The sequence below is a fragment of the Barbus barbus genome (genome assembly GCF_936440315.1).
Source record: "Barbus barbus genome assembly, chromosome: 11".
NCBI classification, from domain to species: Eukaryota; Metazoa; Chordata; class Actinopteri; order Cypriniformes; family Cyprinidae; genus Barbus; species Barbus barbus.
The window spans coordinates 27,203,650-27,230,556 of NC_136739.1; the positions used below are offsets into that span (position 1 = coordinate 27,203,650).

Consider the following 26,907-nt stretch of genomic DNA (forward strand, 5'->3'; position numbering starts at 1 on the left):
GAACCTCTTATTTGAATCTTTTGAATCACCTGAACTGAAACTCACAGATAAAATTGAACTGAACCAGATTTATAATTTAATCAAGACAATACATAATTTAGTACTAGAAAATAATGAATTTGTTTATTAAATGCTGTGTCCTTTCCATATATAATAGGAGGGCCATAAATGCAGTAATCTTGAATCAGATCATAGATCAAAGCAGCAGCACGAGAACTATAAAACATTATCAATGTGACTGATCAGTGGAACACAGTGACTTCATGAAAGTGGCCTTTTGAAATTTATGAAGCAGTTTGACTGTGTTACAAGTGCAAACATTTCTCAGACATTTTCTGAAGGTCTTTCTGGAAAATGCATTTAATACACAGGGTAAAAATAAAGAGTGCTTTGATCGCGGTACTGATTTTCCACAAAACATCCATTTCAGCACTCCAGTACAGAGAAAAACAGACTGAAGTGGACAATTCAAAACAGGTCAAAAGGCTTTGATTCTTAGGTAAACACTTGATTGTTCTATGATACAGTCGACCTTTGCGTGAAATTGTCTAAATGTGTATCAAAATTCAAAGTGTCACTTACTCATTAAGCCAAGTAGCAGAGCAAATGCTAATTTTGGTGCAAGATATGACAGACTGAGAGGTTTAAAATAGCGCGAGAACATTCATTGCAAATGCATTATATTAGTATGCAGAATGTGATGTTGGCAGAGCTTTGACTGATTAGCGTGTTCATTTCATTTCACATTCTTCGTAGTCATCCTTTCGTAGGTAACATTTCTTACCCTCAAATCATTCCCAACACATCCACTATTAACCTGTCTCTATTTCTCCTTCTCTTGCACTCCAGACATATACTGTAGCTCCTAAAGGTCAGGTGATTATTGCTTTAAAACAAATGCGATCTGATAGGTGTCAAGCTGTGGTCATGTCAGATGGATGCCTGAGGGCAAAGGTGAGACCGCCAGCTGAGGAAACTCTTGCTTTCATGTTAGAGTCAATGAAACATACTCCCACCCCGAACTGCTCTCCTCCCTCAGCTTTAAGATTGGAGAGCTGTGCACTCAGGCATGACATGTGCAATCAATGGTGAGATCCTGTCAGACAACAGGAAGTTAATCAGGTGCTCACAGGTCAATCCAGTCAAGCAAATGGTAATAAAGGGAGACGCCTGATGGAAAAAAAAAATCAAAAGAGAAAAAAGAGAGCACAGTTCTACACTGAAGCTACTAAAGAAGTCAGAGAGTTTATCATGGTAATATATATGGCAATGTTAATGTGTTTGGTCTTGGCAGAATAGATATGCTACGCTGCTACTGCCAATACATCCACAGACACGCTGCTGCACATATAACATATATGACATAGCCCCTATATATAACATACATGAAATCACTAGATCTAGACAGGTGGAGCTGGGGAAGGTGGATGAATTCTGAAGCATGCTGCAACTGCTACAGCAAGCACTAGATGAGTATCTGAATGCAGAGCAGTAAGCTCATCGCCTGCTGATGTGAAAAGAAACCAATCAGCTGTGTCATATGAATAATCATGTGATTACATCTCATACTATACACTCATGTGATTATATCTCATACAGAGCAGTATACCCGCAGTGTCTTTCTATGTAGAGTAGCTAGAGTCCATTTATTAAATGAAGGCGCTTCATGTTGTGACACGATAAGACAGAATCGGTGCTTCCAGTCTAGACAGCTTTGCTGATTATAATGGGGGCGATCTAGTTTTGTTTCAACGCACTCATAGAATGTACATGAGGGAAATACTCATCTCAAAAAAGAGAGAAAGGATCTTAGGGAAACATGAAAAAGTGAGAGTTTATCTACACTGTTTAGAGATGATAATATCCAAATAGAGGCATGTATCAGGAATCAGCACTAAACACATGTCTGAAGTATAATGGTTTGTGGCCCTTGGCACAGAGTTTGGATGGGTGACCTTTGTGTGGGCAGGTGCTGATGAATATACTGCAGGCAATATTTTAGAGCCACAGAAGGTAAATGTTAATGCTTTGGCACCCTTAGCTTCTATAACAGTTTGGGCTTAATTACCAGCTTTACCCAGATATTGAGTTGTATGCCAGGTTGTGGGAGTGGAATAAAAATAGCAACAGTAACTAAAAATCACTCTTCATCTAGAGACCACAGACAGTGAGAGATAGAGACAGAGAGAGAGAGAAGATAGAAAATAGAGATGGAAGAAGAAAAAGATGGATATGAAGCATTTTTTGGAATACTACACATAAAAAGTCAATCCTTCAGATATCTGAAACGGATGTCCTGGGAAAATCACACACTAGTGTCAACACTAGTGTCTATAAAAAGTAAAAAAGTCAATCAGAAATGCTCTGTTTTTGCAGGATATTTTATTGATTATTTAATCCTATTTAAATCATTGCAAAGTATGCATCACTGGAACTTTAAAAAGTAATGCCACAGCTTCGTAAAAAAATCTAACCCTATGGATTAGCAACAGTATGCATTCATCAACGTTCACTGCTATGATATTCATCTCTAATTGCAAATTCTAAAACACAGAATATATTCAAGACCAAGAAACAACAGACTTAATTGATTATAAATAATTAAAATATTCATAAGAAATTACTTCAAAGCTCTCCCAGGAATCGTAAAAATGGAGTGACACTTGTGTCGCACCCGGTCAGCCGTGCCCATTTCAAACTTACGGCACATTACGAAACCCACAGCTAAAATCTCACAGATGGAAAGGCCGCGGATGTGTTTCTGCAGCCTAATTCCGTGCTAATGCCTTTCACTGGAAGCTCTTAGCAGAAACACAGAAAAAGAAAATGAATGTGAAAGTTTTCCACTCCGTGTGCATCTGTCACAAGCAGGGAGGGCTTGGCATGCCCATGTGTAACATCTGGACAGGAAGTGGTCTGTTAATGGAGGGTCGGCAGCTTACAGCAGTGTCAGGTGAGGACCGGAGAGTCTCAATTGCTAAGCTGTTCACAGATGTCCTCAATGTGCCTTTGACCAGGGCACGTGGATATTATATAGCCATTTACGCCAATCCACTATAAGCAGTTTTGTATGGAAAATTCTTGCGCTGATAAGATCGTTAGCTCAGCAGACATGTCGGCTTGCGTTTGACCTTGTGGCGCTGTCAAAAGCTGACAGAACAGATAGTAGTTTAGTGGAGCATCGGATCGGCATTAGTTGTGTTGATGGGGGTCTTTCACAATGCTGAAGCGTGTGGAAATACAAGAGGTAAATCTGCTTACAAAGGGGTCTGGTATCACTGCACCTGCTCCGCTGGTTACACACAGCCTGTGTTCCTGATGAGTAACCTCTCTGATTCAGCACACGAAGAAACTAACTATGAGGGAATGAACATTTCCTCTTACATTATCTGTCTCAGCTTCAAAACAGTAACTCAAAGTAGAACATTTATAATTCACCTCTTTTATTGGATGTTTCTGCCCAAAAAGTGTTGTATTGAGATACATTTATATATTTAACTTGGTACCGGTATTTTCAACTTCCCTAATTGGAAACTGAGCATGAGCAGTGTGAAAAATTATAATTCACCAAATTATTGGATTTCTCCTCTCCAACAAGTGTTGTAATGAAAGATGGTGTTATGAAAGAGCTGCAGAATCTAGATTTTTTTTATTTCCTACACAAAATGTCATTGTGTTTGCACTTACAAACTAACTACCAGTGAAGGAACATTTTGACCAGTGTTTCGTAACAATAATAAAAGCAGGGAAATTCATAATTTGCCTCATATATTGGCCTAGGTGGAATTTCTAAACAGTTTGTAATACCACAATGCACCAAAGAAATGTTCTGGAAAACAAGCAGTAAAAACAGTAATATTGTGAAATATTATTGGGATTTAAAATAAGAGTTTTGTAATTTATTCCTGTGATGGCCTAAATTTTTAGCAGTCACTCAGTGCCACATGATCCTTCAGAAGTCTGTCAAGCCCACCTTAGCAAACACATGTAATGATTTTCACTTATTGATAACAGCAATTCAGACTTATAAACAGACAGTATATCACTGAACAAAAACAAAATTATCAATGAGAAAATAAAATAGGCTTTTTCATGGACAGTTACATGCACATGAGCACACGCACTCAGACAGACTATAAATAACGGTGATGAGACTTGACTGTATTTACCACTCATTATCAAAGAGATCCATGGAGAGACAAGCTGACGAAGAAAGAGACAGACAGAGAGAGTGAAGAGGGCACTGAAGAAAAGATGGCCAAATAGAGTGAAAGAGACAGAAATAAAAAAGAGGGGCTGTGAGAGTTAGCTCTGCAGAGGATGCATATTGCAAACAAGAAAGACAGAATTAGAGAAAGAGAGAAAGTAGGGTACAGGCCTGTACATGCCCACACAGCTGTTCCCAGATCTACATTACATTCAAAGGTTTGGGGTCAGAAAGACCTTTTACTTTTTAAAATAAATTAAATTCAGAAAGAATGCATTAAACGTATCAAAAGTGACAGTAAAGAAATGAATAATGTAAAAAAAAACTTTTTTTCTGTATTTTGAACTTTCTATTCATCAAAGAACTCAGAAAAAAAAGATATCATGGCTTCTAAAGAAATATTAAGCAGAAGAACTGTTTTCAGCATCGATAATAATAAAACAATTTTCTTGACCAGCAAATCCATATTAGAATAATTTCTGAAGGATCATGTGACACTGAAGACTAGAGTATTGACTGCTGAAAATAAATAGCATTTTAAACTACATTAAAGGTGGGGTATGTATTTTTTCAAAAACGCTTTACAAAACTGAGTCGGGGCCGAGTACCAAATCAAACTTGTAGCCAATCAGCAGTAGGGCGTGTCAACTCATTTAACTCCTGTGCAGAGGAGAGAGCAGTCAGTGCACAGGATGGACATTAGCCTTGCCAAGCGACGACAGAAAGATAGAGATGGCGGATAAAAAAAACAAAAGAGGAAAACGTCTGCGGAAACAACAGGCTGCTTACACTGTGTCTACACCGGACGTGACAAAGCGACTGTTGAAAATCATTACAAATTTGTGCCAATATGTCATAAATAGAACGCGGCAGCAGTTTACTGTCGGGGATTTGTCGTGTCGCGGCATCCAGTGTAGACAGCATCACTGATTGCAATGAGTTCTATAGTATTTTGTTGCGCCGTTCGCGTCCGTTGTAGACACGGTGTTACGATAAGGCAAGAAGTAGGACCTGTGTAAATATCGGATCAGCTTTCCAGCACTGGAGAGAACTCAAGGAGCGGGAAGGCCTGCAATCGGACGCCGAGGTTGCTTTGTTTCTTCTCGATAGGTGACGTATGTATGTGTGGGGCACAGCTATCAAAATAGGGGCGAGACCCTTTTGGGGTAGGGGCGTGTTTGTTTTGCTGATTTTAAATGTCAACATTGGCTTCCAGAAATCACTTACCCCACCTTTAATACAATTATTACTTAAATATTAAAAATGGTTAACTATTCACGAGTTGGTGTTTTTGAATGAATGAGCTGAATGAATGGCTTACTTATAAAGACAATCACTAGTTTAGTTTCTGAATGAATCAGTGTTTTAATCAATCGGCTGAATGAATGATTCAGTGACTCACTCAAAAATACAAATAACTTATTTAATATCAGAATGAATCGATGTTTCAAAACAAATCATTGAATAAATGATCAAATAAATCACTGATAATCATGGCACATATTTGCGTATAAATGTAACCGTTATGCATACTATTTAAATATGTAAATCTTCTTTACTAAATAATGAAATAAAAATGTAAATTACGAAGCTAGAACAAGTGAAAAAACTAAGCTTCATTAAAATCAAGGTGGTTACTATATTTCTTGGAAAACTACAACCTGGCTCTCCATTCCTAACACTATGACTGATTGGGAGTTGAGTGGCTGAGGCACACAGAAGGTCTTTGGGTACCATGCTGCCAACTAAGTGTCACAGCTCATGCGCTGCTTACAAAAACTACTACACATGCCATTTCCATGTAATCTCACCCTCTCACTGCAGACTTACTGTAAAACTCACTCAACTGTGACTCCATTGTGGCCCAAAGTATTTATTTCATGGCTCTGTCACATACTGGAACTCAGGCACAAGCTGCTTGATGGTAAAGCGGTGTAATTGGGTTTTTCTCCAATTCTGTGACTAAGTATGGACGCATTGCGCTGTCTGAAAATGTGTCTGGTGCGTTTGACTAATTTGGACTTCGTTCTCCTGCTTTAGCTGGCATGTTTGAGAAAAACAACAACATTTGCAGCTGATTCATGCAATAAAGTCTAAAGGAGAGAGAGAGCAAACAAGAGGAAAGGACGCTACTGGACGTACTTTGGAGGTACATGTCCTGTCATTTGTCAAGCACATGTTTCACCGTCTGAGAGGAATGTTCTTAAATAGTCCAGACTTGAGTAAAGCCTTCTCTTGGTTTAGCTGGCACCTCTAAGAAAAACAACAACATTTGTGGGTACTTTCTCAGTGGGCAACCTGAATGGGAAAGTGTGACATTCTCGACATTTGCAACAGAGCAAGGTTAGACTCAACACCAGCAGACTGTCTCTCCAAACCAGAGGATGTTTAAGGGGAAAGTACAAATGAAATTCATGGCAAAACAGGAGATTTGAATGGTTCCATTTTATGACCTTGATTTGAGGACAACATTCAGTTTAGAGGCCTCTGAAGTTAAGAAAAAAAAAACATTGTAGTACCTTATTTTCTGAGAGTGTATAGACAAAATTTATGCTAGAATACAGATTTTAGGGTAAAAAAAAAAAAAAAGTGAAGTGAAGTGAAAATGAATTGGAAATCTGTTGAAAGCTTTTATAAACAGTTTTATTTTTTCTGTCAGACCAAACCTCATGTCCAGCTTTCTATGCAGACCTCACCGTGTGCCAGCTCTCCACACACAGTAGCTGCATTCACAAACCCACACAGAACCCAGTTCAATTCCAGGAGTTATTGCTTGACTGTACAGAGAGAATGAACACGTTGACCTCTGACAGGGTGAACTAGCTTACAACAACCCTATATAAAATATTCTAGCATATTATTTTTAATAAATATAAAACAGCAAAGCTGTTTTCAATATAGAAGAATCTTGTTTTGAGCACCAAGTCAACACATGATTTCTGAAGGATAAATGTTACACCGAAGACTGTAAGAATGGCTGCTGAAAATTTAGCTTTTCCATCACTGGAATAAATTGCAATTTAGAATATATTAAAATAGAAAAAAGTTTTATAGCATTGTAATAGCAATTAGCAATATTACTATTTTTACTGTATTTGTATAAAATAATGCAACCTTGGAGAACGAGATACTCCTTTTTGGGAAAAAAATTATTTTGTACGTTTGCCCACTGACAAAGAAATGATCAGTCTATAATTTTAATGGTAGGTTTATTTGAACAGTGAGAGACGGAATAACAACAAAAGCATTTTCAAAAACGTTATAAATTGATTTGCATTTTAATGAGTCAAATAGTATTTGACTCCTTCGCAAAACATGACTTAGTATTTTGTGGCAGAACCCTTGTTGGCAATCACAGAGGTCAGACGTTTCTTGTAGTTGGCCACCAGGTTTGCACACATCTCAGGAGGGATTTTGTTCCACTCCTCTTTGCAGATCCTCTCCAAGTCATTAAGGTTTCGAGGCTGATGTTTGGCAACTCAAACCTTACGCTCCCTCCACAGTTTTTCTATGGAATTAAGGTCTGGAGACTGGCTAGGCCACTCCAGGACCTTAATGTTCTTCTTCTTGAGCCACTCCTTTGTTGCCTTGGCCGTGTGTTTTGGGTCATTGTCATGCTGAAATACCCATCCGCGACCCATTTTCAATGCCCTGGGATGGTGTTCTTGGGGTCATAGGCAGCATTCCTCCTCCTCCAAACATGGCGAGTTGAGTTGATGCCAAAGAACTTGATTTTGGTCTCATCTGACCACAACACTTTCACCCAGTTCTCCTCTGAATCATTGGCAAACTTCAGACGGGCCTGTACATGTGCTTTCTTGAACAAGGGGACCTTGCGGGCGCTGCAGGATTTCAGTCCTTCACGACGTAGTGTGTTACCAATTGTTTTCTTGGTGATTATGGTCCCAGCTGCCTTGAGATCATTGACAAGATCCTCCCGTGTAGTTCTGGGCTGATTCCTCACCGTTCTCATGATCACTGAAACTCCACGAGGTGAGATCTTGCATGAAGCCCTAGTTCGATGGAGATGACAGTTATTTTGTGTTTCTTCCATTTGCGAATATTCACACCAACTGTTGTCACCTTCTCACCAAGCTGCTTGGCGTTGGTCTTGTAGCCCATTCTGGTCTTGTGTAGGTCTACAATGTTGTCCCTGAAATCCTTGGTCAGCTCTTTGGTCTTGGCCATGGTGGAGAGTTTGGAATCTGATTGATTGATTGTTTCTGATTGATTGCCCCTGCTTTTTTATGGATTTTTTTGTAGTTATTCTGTCTCTCACAGTTAAAATAAACCTACCATTAAAATTATAGACTGATCACTTCTTTGTCAGTGGGCAAACGTACAAAATAAGCAGGGGATCAAATAATTATTTCCCCCACTGTGTGTGTGTGTGTATACATACACTCACCGGCCACTTTATTAGGTACACCTTGCTAGGTCCTTGTTGGACCCCCTTTTGCCTTCAGAACTGCCTTAATTCCTCGTGGCATAGATTCAACAAGCTGTTGGAAACATTCCTCCGAGATTTTGGTCCATATTGACATGATAGCATCACACAGTTGCTGCTGATTTGTTGGCTGCACATCCATGATGTGAATCTCCCGTTCCACCACATCCCAAAGGTGCTCTATTGGATTGAGATCTGGTGACTGTGGAGGTCATTTGAGTAAAGTGAACTCATTGTCATGTTCAAGAAACCAGTCTGAGATGATCTGAGCTTTGTGACATGGTGCATTATCCTGCTGGAAGTAGCCAGAAGATGGGTACACTGTAGTCATAAAGGGATGGTCAGCAACAATACTCAGGTAGGCTGTGGCATTTAAACGATGCTCAATTGGTATTACACCACTGCCAGCCTGAACCGTTGAGACAGGATGGATCCATGCTTTCATGTTCTTTATGCCAAATTCTGTCCCTACCATCTGAATATCTCAGCAGAACTCGAGACTCATCAGACCAGGCAACGTTTCTCCAATCTTCTATTGTCCAATTTTGGTGAGCCTGTGCGAATTGTAGCCTCCGTTTCCTGTTCTTAGCTGACAGGAGTGGCACCCGGTGTGGTCTTCTGCTGCTGTAGCCCATCTGCTTCAGGGTTCGACATGTTGTGCGTTCAGAGATGGTATTCTACATACCTTGGCTGTAGCAATTGGTTCAAGCAACTGAAAAGGTGTACCTTATAAAGTAGCCTACACTTCATATATGTATATATGATGTATGTGAATTATGGGAATAAGAGACATATGGGAATAAAAACACTATTGCACTGCATCCATTTCAACGCAAGAATGCATCCTGTATGAACTGCCCTGCGGACCATCACCAATCTAGATGGGGATCAAGATGCTATAATCCCTTGAAACCAGATTCCCCATCCAGCACCAGCGCAACAAAACAACCACACCTCAGTCCTCGAAACCAGAGCAGAGTGATGCAAACATTTCCACCCTTAAAGTCCCTACGGCATTCACATGTGCGCTGCAGCAGCATGCAAACAGTCGGAGTGAGCCATTACAGAGAGCCGCTGAGAGAGCATGCATGCCCTTGCAATCACGGTCACGTCTGCCAAACGTGTAACGGTATATGTGTCCAATGAGTTTTGTTTCATAGGCAGGGCATCACCTTGACGACAGCATCTGTCGATTGCTTATGAATGTCAATATAGCTGAGCTATTTAGAGCAGAAGGTGATGATGACGAAAATACAACGGTATACGAGACAGCTGAGAAGAAACACTTGCAGTTGAAAGCTGTGCTGTATTTTAGAAGCTAGATCTGCATTTGCTGAGGAAAACAGCAGTCATGACACTTAGTATGTGTCTTTCTCTGTGCATGACAATCAACTATTGGGCCATTAACAGAGATTTTCTGCACTAAGGATGTCAAAAGTACCAGTATTTTGACAAAAAATTATTTTTGCAGTATCACAGTTGACTGACAGATGAAGAAAGTGCTGCAAGGAGGACGCATTTTTGTAGGCCAAAATCCAGAAACGAGTTAGTATTTTAGCACAGCATCCTCAGTCAGTTGATTTTTAAATGAATTTCTGGCTAAATGCCTGAAATAAGGTCTGTGGTGACACAAGGTCAACATATTTTCAAGTTTTATACTAGTACAACATCACTGGCAGGGACGTAGCCGTCATTTTAAAAGTGAGGGGGACAGAAATGTGAAATGTGCTAATACCTAAGTTTTATTTTTCTCTTATTTCTTATTTTTAATTTGCTAAGAAAAATACACTGCTGGACAATAAACAATATTTTTTGTTCTATAATATTTTATTATATTTTTTTAGTTTATTATTTGACACTTATACACTTTTTTTTCCATTTTTAAAATCACATAATAGTTTATATACTGTAATAAATGCTATTTCAATTAGCACTGCATTATTAATATACTTTATTTATTACCTGAAGATGACTTTTATGTGAAACACACATAAAACATACAGTATATTGTCGCAATCACGTGTTTAATGTCTTCACGTTTCATCAGTCAAAATGTTTCTGCTTTTTATTAAGCTTAGCGGTAGCTGGATGCCATATTAGGGATTTCCAGGCACGTCATAGGTTATTACTTCTATGAGTCTGTTTTGGACTTTCTGCGTGAGAGCGTCCTCAGGCTTCACGTATGAATGAAACATACATTGCGTGAGTGTTGAGTGCTCCATCACGTTCATGTTTTAAATCTGGATACAAATAAATATATCAGGTCATGCACAGACTATCCTGTCTCTTTGAATTTAAATCAAGATTTATTCACACTGGCCCTTAAAAACCTCTTATGTGGACACATAAAAAGTGCGGGACACAAATTTACATGTATTTTATGCCCATGGTCACTGGAACACTCCCATATCCTCTTGTCAACAATCCAATCCAATGATTCCAAGTTACTTTGGTGTTCACACTGACTAAGAGCAATTGAAGAATTAATTATCAATAAATTCAAATTAAGTCTGTAGGATTAGTTTGGGCTGAATTAGTCAAAGATTTTTGGAGTAAAGTGGCATAAAAATGATAATGTTTGAGGCCCTTGCAAGTATTGTAATGCAAAAAGTAAATAACAGATATGCTAATAGCTTATGCATGTTTATTTGGTCACAGATCAGAGCATAGTAGGGTGGCTGCTCTGCCAAAGTGCCTGATACAGGTCAAGGTCATTGTATTTAGCCCAGAAGCTCACAGGCTGCTTAGACAGGAGAAGAACGTGATGCCATTACTGATGAATAAGAGCCACATGCTCTATGAGCAAGAAAAACGAGAAAAGACTCTACCTGACAGTTCATCGCCTGACAGAACCAGGCTGTCAGCTCTCTCGCTGAGCCAAAGGAGGAGAAAAATGTCTCCTTTTGCCCTTCAGCGTGAAGAAAAACCACCCTATTTGAAAGCACGCAAGGAGACGGTTCCTCGCATTAGTGGCACTTCCTGTCACTGGGTTTGAAGAGCTGGGGGGTAAAGGAAGGAGGAAAGATGCATAAGCACACCTGCACACACATGCATCATCACAAATAGAAAACACACGAAACAGTCATGCATTTTTCAAGATTAGAAAAGTCATGAAATTAAGGTAGGAGGTAGAAGTCATGGAAATTAATATTATTAAACATATTTTTCTGATTTCATGTTTTGCTTAAAAAAAAATTCATTCGATGCTCTGTGAGTGGGGGGGAAAGCCAAAATTGGTCACCTGCATGTCTCTTTCTTTCTACGTTCTATTTCTCCATATTGATCTAATTTATGAGCCAATCATTCAAGTCTGCAATTTCATTTAATCATTCATACTGTATTATTAGTATGTTAGCGAATCAGTCAGATTTAGACATTTGTAAATGTCTTTTCTATAGAAACCATAAACAAGTTAGATTGGTCACTAAAAAATTTTTGAACCCTGACACAGACAGATAAATGCTCATAACACAGTGTTCTACAAGTAAGACAGCATGCCTGACAGATTCTTTGGCTGGAGGTGGAAGACTGACCACTAAATGACTCTGGCAGCAGAACATTTTTCAGACAGCACCAGTGTTTTTTTGTTTTTTGGGTGAGAAAGCGAGCAGGAGAAGCAGGCTGGTTTTCTGAAGGAGTAAAGATTTTCAGGTTCGACTCACGTTGCTGTGGGACATCCTAATGAACCTGGCCTGACTATACATGCCGTAAACCAAGATGACAGATGAATTATTAAAAAGGGTCCAAAGACAGGACAAGGTGGACATTTTATCAATAGACTGAAGTTGCGGCAATGTAAAGGAGGTAAAGAGGAGGGCAAACAATATTTAACCAAAAATTCTTATTTAAAGTTTGTCTAGAAAAGAACATCAGTGACTTGATTTCAGTCATGCTATGTCAATGCTGATTGGGCTGCAGATAGTTTAGACAAAGCAATTGTGCAATAAAAACAGTGAAAAAACAAAGAAGGGGAAAAAGTGGGGGAAAAAAGGGGGAAAATTTAAAAAAGGGGCACATTTGACCCCCAATTTGATTACACAATTACTCAACATTACGAAATGAGCAATAAATAAATAAATAAATAAATGCTTTCTCTGTTATCAGATACACTGATAACACGTTATTCATGGCGAAATCTCCTCAACTTTGTTTTCCCAATATTTTACTAGGGGGTCAGGAATAGGGCATTTAATTATAGGATGAGGCATAGTGCAATATCATTCATATTTGTATACTGAAAAAGCAACTGGATTAGCAGTCATACCCGATTTACAATCATACCACACAGAGGGAGAGGAAGAAAGGGGCTGAGAGTATTTTCAACATCATAACAGCACACGAAAAAAGGCCATGTTTGTCCGTACAGCTGCTGTGTATTGAGGATTTGGGATTTACCCGCATAATTATCTCCGAGTTAGTAATCCATCGCTGACCAATCATCTGAGAGATGGGGCTTACAAAGGCCGGCTGTTACCCTACTTGTGTGGCCCGTTATGCTATAATTTGTACCTACTATGCAATCAGATTACTCTTTATCTAAATGACTTGCGTCCTCGCTGGACAGATAATCTTTAAGCTTCATGTTCCAAGAATGAGTGAACATGGGACTCCACGTAAAATAATCACGGCCGATGATAAATTAAATAATTCAAATGCATTTCATTATTTACTTGCATTCATAAAATATCTTACAGTAGTAAAATCCTTCTAGGAGAATGATGATCCCTGATGAAAAATTAAATCCATGTGAATGACATCCAAAACCAGCAAAAATCAGAGGAGGAAAACTGAATTAGTATAGTCCCTTCTCTTCAGCAGAAATTTAAAAATGAAATTATAACTCATGCTAAGATATAATCAGGAAGAACTATCAGGAAGGGTGGTAAAGTAGGCTCAATTGCTAAGGTTTCCTTTATAGGAGACGATTCATGAAAGATTTACATCACATCCACCAACACCTGACAGTGAGAGAGAAGTGGTCCAGTGAGGTGCAGACCAGGGTCATTCCAGAAGCTAATTCAGCTGATCATATTAAGGGCTTCCTCTGTAGGTAACAATCAAGAAGGCCTACAATACCTGGAGAAACTATCCATTAGCATTACCAATCATGGCAGTTGCTTATTTCTCTCAACTGAATTTAAATTAAGGTAACCAACAGAGTACAGAATTGCAATTTAAAAAAAGAGAAAAAGATGTGACAGTGATAGAACGACAGAATGATAGATAGATAAACAGATATAACAATAGACCGACAAACAGAACAACAGAAAGACAGGATGACAAAAAGAATGATAGCCAGACAGGCAGATAGAACAACAGACAAAACAACAAAGACAGAACGATAGACAGTCTGAGAGAATGACAGACAGACAGAACAACAGAAAGACAGGATGACAGATAAAAAGAATGATAGACAGACAGGCAGATAGAACAATAGACAGGCATACAGAGCGACAGACAGGCAGATAGAATGACAGACAAAACGACAAAGACAGAACAATAGCCAGTCTGACAGAATGACAGACAGAATGATAGAAAGACAGACAGACAGAACAACAGAAAGACAGGATGACAGATTAAAAGAATGATAGACAGACAGGCAGATAGAACAATAGACAGGCAGACAGAACAGACAGGACGACAAACAGACAGGCAAACAGAACGACAGACAGAAGCCACAGTAATATGAATATAGCCAATGTGTGTGGATTGGCTGATGGCATTAGAGGAGCATGCAGTAGTGATTTTGCTCAGTGACATTGCAGGCAGGAGACAGGGGAAAATATAGGCCTAGCCTAAAAAGCATATCTTAGCTTTCAACAGCCCCCAAAAGGGCCAGGCCCTGGTAAATCATCTGCTGTAATAAACTAGTGACAATATAGCAGCGATTTATGTGCTGCTTGCAAAAAAAAAAAAAAAAATTATTTGATCAGATTGAATAATAACTTTTGAATGGCATTCAGCAGATAAAATGCTTTTTGCTACCTTACGGTGCAGTTACAATATCTACCAGCAGGGACTAACTGGGTCATGCTAACCCCCAAACTTTGACCCCTTGATAGAATTGCATTAATTCTGCCTCCAGTGTGTGTATAAAGCTGCGCTGAATGCTTTCTATTCAAAAAGAGCGGGTCATTGACCCATGTAGCAGTTCTGCTCTTTCGGAAGCTTTAAGAGATATTCTGCATAAGGTCTTCAGCTTTGTGCGTTGGTATCGGGCGCTGTGGGTGTGAGTTACCTCTCTCACACTCTGGTGTCAATGTTGAAAGGATTAGAGGAGCCCTAATGTTTCCCATCTGTCACTGAGCCAAACCATCCCTCGGCTCATCTGATCTGCAAGCTGCTTCCTTCCTCAAAATCACATTTAACAAATGACTCCTCGCTCTCTGATTAAAGTCTAGATTCTGTTTTAATCCGCAGTCCTTATATTATAAATCTCGTACATTCTACGTCAATATTTACCCAACTTTTAGATCTGTTATCTTTTTTTTTTTTACAATTTCTGGGACACATACGCATATACCACCTGTGCAGACTTATAAAAATACACAACAGCTCTTCTAAAAACTACGTAGGCATTTTAAGGCATCATGGGCACACACGTAACATGATTATGCTGCCTTGTAAGATATCTTCATCTGAACTCAGTCTAAAACAGCATGTGTCTAAGGCCCTAGGATTTCCGCAATGGAAAATGTGGACAGAATCCAGTTATAAAAACAGAATTTACACTATAACACTGAATGTCACAGAAATGGAATGAAAATCAAAAGCAGGGTTATACAACAAACTAAATTCCAATATGGCCTAGTGTCTGTGATTATTAAAGCACAAAAAGACTGCGATTGACTATGAAGTCTCCATCTTCTGCATGTCTCTGTGTGAATGAGCAGCGCAGTTTCGTCTACTGCACATAGTCATGGTGTTTTCAGCATCTGCATCTCAGTTTATGAAGAAAGTCCACATGAACTTCATCTCCAGAGCTACTCTGAAAGTTTACTTCACAAGCATTTCACGATTTTATTTGACAACTATTGTTGTATACAACCCGAATTCCGGAAATGTTGGGACGTTTTTTAAATATGAATAAAATGAAAACTAAAAGAATTTCAAATCACATGAGTAAATATTTGATTCACAATATAGCATTGATAACATAAATGTTTAAACTGAGAAATTGTACAATTTTATGCACAAAATGAGCTCATTTCAAATTTGATGCCTGCTACAGGTCTCAAAATAGTTGGGACAGGGGCATGTTTACCATGGTGTAGCATCTCCTCTTTTTTTCAAAACAGTTTAAAGATGTCTGGGCATCAAGGTTATGAGTTTCTGGAGTTTTGGTGTTGGAATTTGGTCCCATTCTTGCCTGATATAGGTTTCCAGCTGCTGAAGAGTTTGTGGTTGTCTTTGACGTATTTTTCGTTTAATGACGTGCCAAATGTTCTCTATAGGTGAAAGATCTGGACTGCAGGCAGGCCAATTCAGCACCCAGACTCTTCTACTATGAAGCCATGCTGTTGTAATAGCTGCAGTATGTGGTTTTACATTGTCCTGCAGAAATACACAAGGCCTTCCCTGAAATAGACGTCGTCTGGAGGGGAGCATGTGTTGCTCTAAAACCTTTATATACCTTTCAGCATTCATAGTGCCTTCCAAAACATGCAAGCTGCCCATACTGTATTCACTTATGCACCTCCATACCATCAGAGATGCTGGCTTTTGAACTGAACGCTGATAACACCCTGGAAGGTCTCCCTTCTCTTTAGCCCGGAGTACATGGCGAATGTCATGAATGTCAAAAAAAAGAATGTCAAATTTGGACTCGTCTGACCATAGAACACTTTTCTGAAACAGTCCATTGCAAATGAGCCTTGGCCCACAGGACACGATGAGGCTTCTGGACCATGTTCGCATATGGCTTCCTTTTTGCATGATAGAGCTTTAGTTGGCATCTGCAGATGGCATGGCGGATTGTGTTTACCAACAGTGGTTTCTGGAAGTATTCCTGGGCCCATTTAGTAATGTCGGTGACAGAATCATGCCGATGAGTGATGCAGTGTCGTCTGATGGCCCGAAGGCCACGGGCATCCAACAAAGGTCCTCGGACTTGTCCCTTACGCACAGATATTTCTCCAGTTTCTCTGAATCTATCGATGATGTTATGCACTATAGATGATGAGATTTGCAAAGCCTTTGCAATTTGACGTTGAGGAATGTTGTTTTTAAAGTATTCCCCAATCTTTTTACGCACTTTCACAGATTTGAGAGCTTCTGCCCATCTTTACTTCTGAGAGACTCTGCCTCTCTAAGACACACATTTTATAGCTGATCATGTTACAGACCTGATGTCAATTAATTTAATTAGTTTCTAGATGTTCTCCCAGCTGAATATTTTCAAAATATCTTGCTTTTTCAGCCCTTTGTTGCCCCCGTAACAACTTTTGAGACCTGTAGCAGGCATCAAATTTGAAATGAGCTCATTTAGTGGTTAAAATTTCTCAGTTTAAATTTTCTATTGTGAATAAAATATTGGCTCATGTGATTTGAATGTCATTTACTCTGTGCATGCGCTGATTTGTGACTGCGTGTTTTGAGTTTGAACTCCGTCAAGTTGATTCTTTATCGTCTATTTTCTATCTTAAAAACAATGTTATACACTATAATTTTCGTTTCGATAACGTGTGAATATATCCACTATAGCATTCTAAACCAATCAGAGCGCCTTGTTATCACTAGTTTTATTTTGATTTCTCGTGTCTGCTATTAGCTTATAGCCCGTTAGCATCGGCAGCGTGGCTGCCGCTAATCTCGCTTAGATTGCTAATACTCTATTCACACACATTACCATTGTTTCACTCTTACTTGCTTAAATGGCGGATTTGTGTCTACCTTTGAGTGCAGGTGAGGACACGTTCAAGCTGCATTCGGTGCAGCTGGAGCTGGAGGCCGTGGAGAAGCAGATCCGCGACCTGGTGGAGAAGCAGGCCCAGCTGAGAGAGTGGAGAGCCGCACTGAACGAGCCGTATAACAAACTCTGCACTGGATATTAAAATCCAAAATATAGTGAAAACACTATTTAATAGCACAGTAACAAGATCGGCAGATTAAGACACTAACTTGTGAGCACAAAACACAAGATACTTCTCTTTTCAGTATAAATAAGATTTTATTTATATAAACCTAAGACAAACTAATCTAACACATGAACACAAGCGTTCACACATTCACACGTTGCAGAAAGAGAGAAAGTAAAGAAAGGATGAGTTTAAGAGAATGAAAATGTGAAATCCCAAGTTTACAGCAATATGTTCAATTGCATAGACCTGAACAGCCATCAATCACTTATTTAACCCTCGCTTTGAGTTTCTCAATGAGGCTAAAATTTATATTAAAGACACCAATTCAGTTAGAACCTGGAGGTGTTACTTGCTTGCATTGCCTGTGTTAAGGGGTTTCCTGTGCAGACAGGGGGTTCCCCGAAGTTGCTGATTGGCTGGAAGTTCAGTAGTCTTTGAGGTGAGGTCTTGGGCGTTGGCTGAAAATGCGGAGTTGGTCTGGTTGAAGTTTGAAGCGAGTGCAGTCGGAGCTGAACTTTGCAGCAAACTTACATAAGAACACGAAACTCCATGGAAAGAAAAGAAACTAAAGTAAAAGAATAAAAATAAAAGGAGGTAATGAGACTAGGTGGTTTAAGAAATTAAGCTCACTGTGCTCTCTTTAAGCTTTTCCACATTGAATGTTTATGTATATACTTCATAAACAGACTTTAAATATTAACTGATGGTTGTCGACTCAAATCTGAAAGTGGACAAGTATAGATGTTGATATGTGCTTAGATGACACTTTACTATGAATGTATAACTGATCGACTTGAATGCCTTGTTGCTTGATTTTAGTGTTCTGTTTTTTTTGTGATTGACTTTGTACCTTCAAAAAATATATATTTTTACAATTATTCTTTAAAAATTGTCCTTAAAATAAACAAGAATTTTTAATAAAACATGATGTGAGCTTAATGGGAACAGGGGTGTTAAGCACAGCCAGACTTTTTGAATTTAATGATGTATATCTTAATTGAAATGCTTTTGTCATTTAAAATAAAATTAAATATTTTTTTGTATGAGAGATTAATATTTTATTTTAACATTTTTTTGTACTGAAACCAATATATTGTGCACTAAAAATGTCTCAATGTAGATTTTGGTGAGCTTAATAGGTATGTTTACCCTACACATACATATATTATGTAAACAAAAACTTTTATTTTGGATGTGATTAATCATTTGACAGCACTAAAATATATGTGAACAAAATATATACTATATATATAAAACAAATAGGAAAAATTTAGGGTTCTCCAAAGAACCTTATAGGGAACCTTCATTAAAATAACCTTTTTTTTCTTCTTTTTCTTAATGTGAAGAACATTTTATCTAAAGAACTTCATATTCTAAAAATGAGATTCTTCATAGATAATCCTTTTTTCTCTATAAATAATCTTTTGTGCAATGGGGATGTCAAATGGATGCCAATAAAGAACCTTTTTTTTGTTTTAAGAGTGTAGGAAGCAAGGAGGCTAGTCTGTCTGGTGCTGGATCCTCTCTGATTGAGTTACATGCATGCCATTATCTGGGATTAGGTACATGGTGAAATTCCAACATGAGCTATACCCATGACTTAAATCATTAATGCACATGTTGAAATATAAATAGAGAAGAGGGGCTTTTATCAGATTTTTGCAGGGTTACATTTAACCTGAGGCGATACTAAATAAACCACTACACTCGGGGCAGCGGTTACAGTTCAGTTCCTCTCTTAGGTCCATTACTCAGATCTGGATTTTAGCAGTGGGAGGAAGGTTCCATCCCACTAACCACAGCTGATTGACAGGACATCTAAAGAACCTAAAAGTCTATGTGAAGACAGACACCTCGTGCCAGTAGCCAATCAAAAGGAGATCAGCGAAAGCTCAGTTGAGCCAAGAGTTTTAAGAGGCAGTGGCTGCGAGCAACCTGATTAGAGTTGAACTGAATTAGTGGATGCAGACTCAGCACTTACCTGAACTGCTTTCTAAAGGAAATAATCTAAATTAGATATCAAACTGTACAAATATGTTGAAGTGAATTTATACAGATATGTGAGGAGCAGTGAATAGGGACCCTGTGAATCAGAACACAGCCAAACAGTAGGACTCAGCATTTGTCACCCGTTATGAAGCTCAAAGCGGTTTCTGGCCACTCTGTCCTCGCTTCCAGACTAGGACTGTAGGAGCTACTGATGTAAGCCATTTTGACATCAGGGTTACATCGTAAATATTGGGAAAATATAAAAAGATGACGACTTCATAAGCACTGACATCATTAGCACTGACTTCAACAGTTTAAGTGCAGTATAAATGGTTTGAATGAATTCAGTTACCGTCAGTCTAAGAGGTAAGACTAAGAGTGTTAATTGATTTCTGTGTGAACCACAGTAAGAAAACTGCACCTCATTTTGCTGATGCAGAGTAACAGTTTTAGGTCTGTTGCTGAAGAGAATCTAATTGGATGCCACAGAGGGATCGTTTGAAATTGCTGACTCCTTTACCTTTAGATTTCAACTTTCTATTATTTTTACTTTTTATGATAGAGGGAGGAAACAATGGGAACAAAAAGTCAGCCACAAAAAGCACCACAGTTCACCATAAATCTGACTAATGTATTGGTGCATGTGATGCCATAAATCTATCTTATTACAAAACTTGCACTGTTTTATTTCAATTGATTATCTTAACTGAAACAACTCTTTTTGGGGGGGTGATATCATGAATCCCAAGAATACTTTTCAGTCTCTCCCTAAATACCTGGCTTTTACACTTCACAATCCAATCAGTGTCCTCACATAAAATCGAATCTCGTCTGCATTTTTTCTCAAAAATCCTGATTCTCTGTCAGATACATACATTTTGCGGCATCCATAGGATTTTTGAAGACACAATATAAATTAGCTATTATGCATCTGTCACTGAAATCAGTCGTTAAAATCTGTCATGTCAATTCACATGTGTGTTGTGCAGTATTTCATAATGCAAAAGACACTATAACTGTCTGTCTCTCTTTGGGAAATGTAATGTCGTCTCAGTCCCTGTGCTGCTCTCTCTCTCACGGCACCTATCGCATCCGTTCCTTGTCATCGGCACACGGTGTGATTTCTCACAGCTACCTTACAAATATAAACGCACGTGACAAACTGTGGCTTTACAAGCAGGAACTGGCCAACTTAGCATCAGCTCGATGGGATCCCTACAGTAGCTCAGAATTTGACTCTTGAATGTAAGAACAAAATCAAATGACTAACGAATAACAGGACTTTATTGGACGTTAAAAGAAAGATGCACACAGAGACATCCGCACTGGGGATAGGGAGCAGAAGACGAGGCAGGGCCGGGCCACAGGGAAAGCCAATGAAACATTTGGAGAGAAAATGATTTATACAGCCAACGCTATCTCACGACCAATTCATACGTATTTTACGAGGTGGCTAATTCGTACGAGATTTTGTACAATTTGTCTAAACCACAGTGACGGGTAGGTTTAGGTGTATGTTATTCGTACAAATTCATACGAATTTGCAACGCGTAAAATACGTACGATTTAGCAAATCTTATGAATTTGTACGAGTGAGGTCGTACGAATTAGCCACCTCGTAAAATATTTACGAATTTCCATTAAATCGGGCTGATACAGCACAACAGTGATGCCCAAATTATTATTATTATTTTTATTTTTTTTGGGACCCTGGGTTACGGAAATATTGTCCCTCTTCGTTTTCTCCAGAGGACTTAAAAAACATATTTTTTCTAAACCAGGAACCTAACCAGAAGGCTCTGAGATTAATTATAATATTTGGTTATAAGCAATAGAATATATTGTTAAAACTAATTTCCTCTGGAGAAAATAAACAATAGATTTGCTTCCAGAACTATATTGTTGTTGTCTCCCCAAATTGTCCCATTCCAATTATTTGATAAGTCTCTCAAAATATCCCCAGCCCTGTCAGAAAAAAAAATACAGTAAGAGTTACGCCCTTCCAAACAAGAATATTTCCCCTCTCCCTCTTTCACCTTCCATCTTCATCCCTCCTGCTAATTACTAGAACTAGCTGACCTTCCCAATATCCTAGTTTCCCAGCTACGTTATCATTCGTTAAACTCCACAGAGACGCAGGAGATGTGGAGGCAATTTATTTCTGCCCCACTCCATACCCAGCCAGGAGCAGCAGCCCCCTCCCGGGCTTTTCCGTCAGTAAAAATAAATGTAAGGTCAAAGGAGCTACGCACACAATGACGGAGGTATGCGTACATGTGTGTGTGTGTATATTGACAGTATTATACATGCTAATTCAGGTCATGTCAGATGTCACGTCACAATTGCTTGTCACTCCACAGCAATCGTGACCTTAACAGCAAATTTGATTTTATGTAATTTAGCTGGTAACAGACTCTCGGTAGTATCGCGTTACAGTGACAAATGACTATTAGACCAACTGAGACATATGTTAATAGACATTACTGGGGTGCAGCGAGATGATGGTATATACTGCATGGCAGTAGAAATGTGTCAGATTCTAGTGTGGTAAAGAAATTTGTATCAAAAAACATGGAATAACGTCAAACAAAAGAGTCAGATGTGTCTCAAAAAACTTGAGGAAGAGCATTGGGCCATCCTTAGACTTTATACAAAGACATCTATTATGGTAGTAACAATGTAGAAACTAAAAAGGCCACAAAAATACACTATAAAGATATTAAAATGTAAAGGGCCGATTAATGGTTTGATTTGTACTAGGTTAACCTAAATAATTTTACTAAAATATGAAATCATAACTAGCTGCCTTTTTGGCTCGTGGATCACTTTCACGCATGATGGTGAGCTCCATAAATCACGGCAGACAGAATGGGACTAGTCACCTATACAGGCATCTCACAGCTGCAGGGGGGACAAGCTATACCACAAAAGCAGCCTTTATGGTGGCATCATGGCAGCATGGCTTTTGTGCAACACACAGAAAAGATATCCAACAACAATCGAGTCAGTGTCTGGAGAAGAAGAAAAAACCAAGAGGTAAATAATAACATTCATGTGGAGTATGAAACAAATTACTGAGAATGGCCCATGTGAGTTGTTTACTGTAAATAATGCACAATGTGTGGTCTGGAACCAATACTGGGGAAATATTAGGAAACATAATATTTTTCTGGAATTGTACGTGGGTGAGTTCTGCAACTCGGTTTCCAGTGATCATGACAACATGCTAACTAGGCCTAGCCTATACATTATTCATTTAATGAGAACATGTTGCCATTTGCAACCTGTTCTGTTGACATAATATGATGTATATCAGAGTAAAAAAACAGGATATTCAATGAAAAATATTTTAAAAACTTGATTGTAAAAAACGATTTTTTTAATGCTTTTGAAAGAAGTCTCCCCAAGGCTGCATTTATTTGATCAAAAATACAGTAAATATTATTGCATTTTAAAAGAAATCCTTTCAATTTAAAAATATTGTAAAATGTCATTTATTCCTGTGATGCAAAGCTGAATTTTTCCGCTGTCATTCTTCAGTGTCTCATGATAAATCTAATATGCAGATTTTCTGTTGAAGATATATTTCTTATTATAATCACTGTTGAGAACAGTTGTGCTGCTTAATATTTTTGTGGAAACTTTTTTTTGTGAATTGAAAATTCAAAAGAACAGCATTTATTTGAAACAGAAATTTTTGTAACATTATAAATGCCTTTATTGTCATTTTTGATCAATTGAATGCATCCTTCCTATGTAAAAGCAGTAATTTCTTTAAAAATATATAAATAATAATCTTACTGACCCCAACCTTATGATCGGTAGAGTATGATAGAATAGGAGAGTGGTAAAAAAAAAAAAAAAAAACATTATGATGTCAGGTAAAGACTGCTTTTTTTTCTTTTCTTTTTTTCAGAGGCAAGGAAACGTATTACAAACTGTGTGATAAAAGATGACCAAAAACAAGCACTATTTTAAGTAATGTGAATCATGCACAATAAAACCCAGAACCTGAAAAATGAATAGGGCCAAGTTTGGTTTCAGTTTGATACCCCTCCCCCAATTTTAAAAACTCATCTGATCTACACAAATCACACAAATGAACTATTTTGGATTCAAAACAGCAAAGTTCGCCAAAAGGTGACAAGTTTGCTTCCCTGCTGCAGACACATATCACACTACAAGATGACACACGCTGTTCAGTTCTCACCAAGAAGCTCAATTCCTGCAGCAAACCTGCGAGTTACACATTAAAAATCTCATGCCATCACCAAATCTCCAGGGCATCAACCTTCCTTTCAAATAGGTGACAGTGTATGAAGTAACATCGTATTAAACCAACCAATGACAGACAGGAGGAGCATTCGGGAAAACCGCTTGAAAACAACCCTTATTTTTTTTCCAATTCCATGTAGTGTTTCTAGTGGTGCAGAAATGACACTTCACCTTTAAGGAAATCTATGACGTTGTCGAGATATTCTTATTGACCTTGAATAACCCCAAAGCGCTCCGACCTTTCATTTGAAGATATCATTGAAATACTCAAGATGTTCTTGGTGAGGAGGTTAAATACTGTACAGACAAGTACTTTCTCTCTGGATCTTACATCAGGTCTTCTGTATAACGAGAAGCAGAATGATGTTGATTGAAATTTTATGAGTGTGATTAACACAGATATTAAACCGCAGCAAACAGACACTGTCGTGCAGAAAGGAAGCTCTTTGATTGTTCTCTCTACAAGTGCTACTCCACACTTATTGAGCAAGCAAGTGCACATCACCAGCTCCTATATTTCTGACGGAGACAGCAGGTATAATAACATCCCTGTGAACATTTGAGAGTGCTGGGTTACAATTTTGTGCTGAGCTGAAGTACAATCTCAAAGTGGAACTAGACAGATCTCTTTACTTTCAAAAAATGCATAGATCAGAGTTCCATAATACAATATTTCTGACTTATTAAGCATTCTAGAAACTCCTCCAAGAAGGAAGGATGTGTGGGAATAATGAAATGGAGAAAGGGGAAAAATAAGCATGTGTGCTATACTATTCTGTGCCTGCTAACACTTACTTATTGTCACTGTTGGTACATTTATCTTCAGGACGTCTAGAACAAAGGTGGACTAATATGGGTTTATGAAAAGAGGTTCCAAAAAAAAACATTTTCCAAGGTGATTTGAGCCTACAATGTGTTTCGCTTTTCAAGGCATGACGCAACACTGCTGAACAAATTAGTCCTGATGAGGAAAGGACTTAAGTGCTCTATTAATTATGTACCGGTAGACCACATTTCAGGGAGAATATGCAAGAAGCCACACCTTCTGCCTTATGTTCACATTACACCGAGAGAAAGAGAAAGAAAGAGAGAGCGCGCAACAACCCCACACAGAAACTGACATAAAAGGTCAAAGCCTCTGGCTGCATTAAACTAAGCAAATTTTGTTGAAAATGCATGAATGAAACTTTCTAACCAGCATGCAATCATATTCAGCTGGTCGTTTTGTATTTCCATTAGGGCATTTCTAATATATTTACAACTATTCAAATTAATAAATGAACAAAGGTTGTCTGAACAACCAAAGACCAGAGCTTAAATTTAGTATAAAGACCTTTAGGTTGCATATATTATGAGGCATCCTGTAGAATTACAAAGATGAGAGGATTATTTAGTTCAAGGACAAATGCAAAAACATGACTTCAAACTGTGAAAGACGCTCAATCCCATATTACTGGCGTACATGCACTTCCATTTCACTGTCACTATCATTATTTGTCTATATACTGGCAATATATATATATATATATATATATATATATATATATATATATATAAAATGGAAATGAAAACTTTATTTTGTTTTTGTTTTTCATTTAAATGTGAAGTTTTGAAATTTTGTTGTATGCATTTGTCATTTTTATTTAATTTCTTTATTTTTAAAATGTGTATATAGTATTTATAAAGTTTTAGCTTTTAGTTTTGGATCTGTTTTTAGTTGATTTAATACAACTGATTGCTTCTGTTGTCCTCATTTGTAAGTCGCTTTGGATAAATGCGTCTGCTAAATTACTAATTAATAATAAATTATATATATATATAATATTTTTTTATATAATTGTTTATTTTAGTATTTATTTAATTGTCTATTTATTGATTATATTTTGTATTTTGTTATTATTATTTAACAATTATTATTTTTCTCAAATAATAAAAGATGCCAAGCCAAAAACAGATGCAAAATCTCGGATCGTTGCAGTTTCTTGAGTCAACGAGTGAACCTAAAGAACCGGATCAGTTTGATTCGTGAATGAATCCTTTACAGTACATTGGATTAATTGAGAAGATCCGATTCAAATGAATCATTTATTCATCCATCGGACTTTCTACTTCTCAAATGACAAGGACGCAATTCAAGATTATCACTAAATAACAACTTAAATTGTTTGTCAAGCAAACTACCATGTCTTATAAAAACCGGAATAGGCTATAGAATACTAGTCATATGGACTACATTACAGTACATTCAGCAAAAGAAAGTAAGTAATTTTGAACTATGATGATGAGTAAATCACGATTTTGTTTTATAAGTGAACTATCCCTTTAAATCTAATTAATGACTGTTATATGGAGAAACTGTCTCAATAGTTTATTCGCTACCAGAGTAAACTTTTTTGTTAGTTTTTTATTGCCATCTCTATCGCGTCAGCTGAGATATAACGCCTGTGATGCCTTGAACGACAACTGCTTTGACGCTGAATTAGAAAGCTAACTTAAGGTGAAAGTGTTTGCCAATATGCGCTCTGGTTATTAAAGAGACTCCAAAAACGCGAGATTTCTCTCTAAAACATTAATAAATCACACACAGGGGATGGATTATCACATTTTTCTCTCACTAAAATGAAGTTGTGGTAGACTGAGCGGTTGTCAGTATTAAAGCTGTCAAAAACGCATTTGCATATGAATTCTCCTGAGGTTCACTTACCTGAAGAGCCGATGTTTGCCGGTAAACTTGAACAGACTTGGCGTCCCTCTGTGCTGCAGGTTGCACGGCGCTTCGGACTGTCTGTGAGGCGATGCGCCGCGTCCTGGCTCGAGTTCACGAATCCTACTATGGTGATGGCTGCTGGAGCATTATTCATGACACAAGCCTTCGCCATTGGCAGGTTACTAAACAACGTCAACCTCAG

General features: G+C 38.1%; 1 protein-coding gene across 1 annotated transcript in view; it reads right to left on the reverse strand.

Annotated features, from left to right (window-relative positions):
* LOC306876953 (zinc finger protein 385B-like) overlaps positions 1 to 26,796 on the reverse strand; it is a 143,593-nt gene extending 116,797 nt beyond the window's left edge. Inside the window, exon 1 of the mRNA XM_079428423.1 lies at positions 26,703 to 26,796. The gene's annotated coding sequence lies outside the window, so the exon portion shown is untranslated. The remainder of the gene's footprint in view (positions 1 to 26,702) is intronic.
* Positions 26,797 to 26,907: the final 111 nt, after the last annotated feature.